General features: G+C 42.7%; 1 pseudogene; it reads right to left on the bottom strand.

Moving 5' to 3' along the window:
* Window positions 1-1,400: 1,400 nt before the first annotated feature.
* On the bottom strand, window positions 1,401-2,264 carry LOC124963600 (heterogeneous nuclear ribonucleoprotein A1-like; annotated as a pseudogene).
* Between the last annotated feature and the right edge of the window lie 1,012 nt (window positions 2,265-3,276).

Raw genomic sequence — 3,276 nt, forward strand, 5'->3', positions numbered from 1 at the left:
GACTTCATTTTACAGTTGAAATCACCAAAACCTGGCAGATTGGGTGACTAAGCCAAAACCAGGAGATAGCAATAAGGACTACATCTGTTTATTACCAAGTGCAGAGCCAGGGGCCCTATCCTGACTGTAGCATACCTGAGGCTTTAACATGCTGCTTACCCAGCAGTGAAACCCTGACTCGCATTCTAGGCAGCTGAGGATTTGAGGCTACTGCTCATCAGATTCTGCCCTGTCCCTAGAGGCTTTGCTACTACTACTGCTGGATCCTGAGACAGGGAAGGCTCACTTGAGGTACTTGGATATTTAAAACCCAGGGGGAAATTCAAATCAAAACTATAATGAGATATAATTTAACACCCATTAAAATGACTATTGTGAAAGAAAGAAGGAAAAGAGAGATTAAGAACAGAAAGAAAAAGAACAAGTGTTGGTGAGGGATGTGGAGAAATTAGAACTCTCATACATTAAAGTTGTGAAATGTGGAAAATAATTTGAAATTCCTTCAAAAGTTAAAATCAAGTTACCACATGATTCAGCAATTCCACTTCCACACATATACCCCAAGGAATTAAAAATAGGGACTCAAATAGATATTTGTATACTCATGATTATAGCAACATTATTCACAAAAGCCAAAAGGTGGATGTAGTCCAAATGACCATCAATGGATGAATGCATAAATAAAACGTGGCATATACATGCAATTGGAATATCATTCAACCTTGGAAAAGGACAATAATTCTGACATATTTTGCCTCATGGTTGAACCTTGGAAACATGATCAGTGAAATAAGCCCGTCACAAAAATATAAAGACTGAATAATTCCACTTACATGAGGTCATGGGAAAACTACCCCAGAGACTTACCTGCTCCAGGACCCAGGAGTAGTAAGGCCTCTAGGTATAGGGCACAATCTGGTGAGCTGGAGGCCCAGAGCCTCCGCTGCCTAGGATGTGAACCCTGGGTTTTCCCAGAGATAGAAAGCAGAGTGGAGGTTAGCAGGGACTGAGGGACAGGAAGTGGGAGTTATAATTTAAAAGATTGGTGTTGGGATGATGGAGAGTTCTAGAAATGGATAATGGGGATGGCTGAGCAACATCATGAATGTTCTTCTTCTTTTTTTTTTTTTAAAGGACACATGATCAGACTATTATATTTAGCAATGAACAACATGGGTGCAAAAAAAAAAGTCTACATTAAAACACTTTAACCTGTTATACAATTAGTCACAAATACAGTCCTCGAGTTTTTTTTGCCCATACACATGAGTATTGTCTAAACCATGTCTTCTTTGTAGCATCTAGGCCCTGCCACCACTGTGCTTGACTGAGTTCACAAATCTGTTGTAACCTGCAGTGTCCCTGTCGCTTCTCTGGCTCTCCTCTCCTGCTAAGCAGTATTAAAACCTTCTGCCACTGCCATAGCTACTGCTGCTGCTGGAACCGCCATAGCCACCTTGGTTTCATGGTTTGGCAAAGTATTGGTCTCCACCACCATAAGGTCCAGAGCTTCGGCCTCCAAAGTTTCCACCCTTCATGGGTCCAAAATTTGATGACTGATTGTTGTAATTGCCAAAATCATTGTAGCTTCCACCACCTCCAAAATTGCTTCCATCATTACCAAATCCATTGTAGCCATCCTGCTGCCACCATATCCACCACCACCAAGGCTGCCACCAAAGCCACCACGACCCTGAAGTTCCCTCCATGACCAAAATTGTCATTTCCACCAAAACCACCTCGGCGACCACCACCAAAGTTTCCAGAACCACTTCAACCTCTTTGACTAGATGAAGTACTAGCCATCTCTTGCTTTGACAGGACTTTCCTCACTTCACAGTTGTGGCCATTCACAGGATGGTATTTCTGAATGACAATCTTATCCACAGAGTCATGGTCATCAAAAGTTATGGAAGCAAAGCCCCTCTTCTTTCCACTGCCTCTGTCTGTCATGATTTCAATAACTTCGATTTTCCCATACTGTTCAAAATAATCTCATAGATGATGTTCTTCAGTGTCTTCTTTAATGCCACCAACAAAGATCTTTTTCACAGTTAAGTGGGCCCCTGGTCTTTGAGAATCTTCTCTTGAGACAGCTCTCTCTGGTTCCACAACTCTTCCATCTACCTTGTGAGGTCTTGCATTCATGGCTGCATCCACTTCCTCCATAGTGGCATAAGTGACAAACCCAAAGCCCCTGGAGCACTTGGTGTTTGGGTCTCTCATTACCACACAGTCCGTGATTGTCCCCATTGCTCAAAATGGCTTCTCAGACTCTCATCAGTTATTTCAAATCTCAGCCCTCCAATGAATAGCTTCCGCAGCTGTTCAGGCTCTTTAGGGGACTCTGATTTAGACAGGACAGCAGTAGGAACAGAGACTTTAACAATGCTTTCTCGGTGGCGTCCACGGGCAGAAAGGAGTAAGCTAACCAACGTATCCCTCGTGAATGTTCTTAACACTACTGAGCTGCACACTTCAAATGGTCAAAATGGTAAAATTTATATTATGCATATTTTGCTGCAATAAAAAACCAAAATAAAACCTGAAGGAGAAATTCTTCATTTGAACCAAAGAAATGATGTGCTGCAAAGGTTCCTTTCCCTGGTAGCTCCAGAGGATTATGATGTTGGTTAAGAAATCTTGACCATCTCACCAAGATACTCAAGAGATGTCCCACGAAGAGAAACAGTTCTGCAGAGTTAATGTAAGTCAGTATAGAAAATGAGGATTTGATTTAATAAAAACTCAGTGTTTGTGAGACTTTATCCAAATCCCGCCTAGTGCCCAGTGCAAACGAACCTGTGTCAGTATTCAAAGGAACTGAGAGAAAATGCAGTGGAATTTGGCCATGGGTCCTTTAAGTCATTCCATGATGCACATTTATACCACATGTTTCTTGGGCTTTTAAAAGGCAATGTTCTGTGCTGATGGTCCCCCTGGCTGTATAGATAATTGTAAAACAAACTCCATATTCCACTGACACCCTTTCTAATTACATCTCACCTTCATTCAGCTATTAAAGTGATAGATGGTAGCAATTACATTGAACCCCACTGAAAACTCTCTATCTGTGACGCGCAGTGACGAGAACATGAGTTATTTACCCAGAAGCCAGGGAAGGAAGGCAGCCAGGCTGTGGCTGGGAAGGAGAAACCACAGGTGACCACTAGCAGCATCTGGGGCCCTAGAGCTTTGGTAGGAGGCAGGTGCGGAGAACCCCTGTGTCAACGTGTCTACTTTCTGCTGGACTCCCCAGATGGCTAGAAGTGGAAA

Source organism: Sciurus carolinensis, chromosome 13 (assembly GCF_902686445.1).
Source record: "Sciurus carolinensis chromosome 13, mSciCar1.2, whole genome shotgun sequence".
NCBI lineage: Eukaryota > Metazoa > Chordata > Mammalia > Rodentia > Sciuridae > Sciurus > Sciurus carolinensis.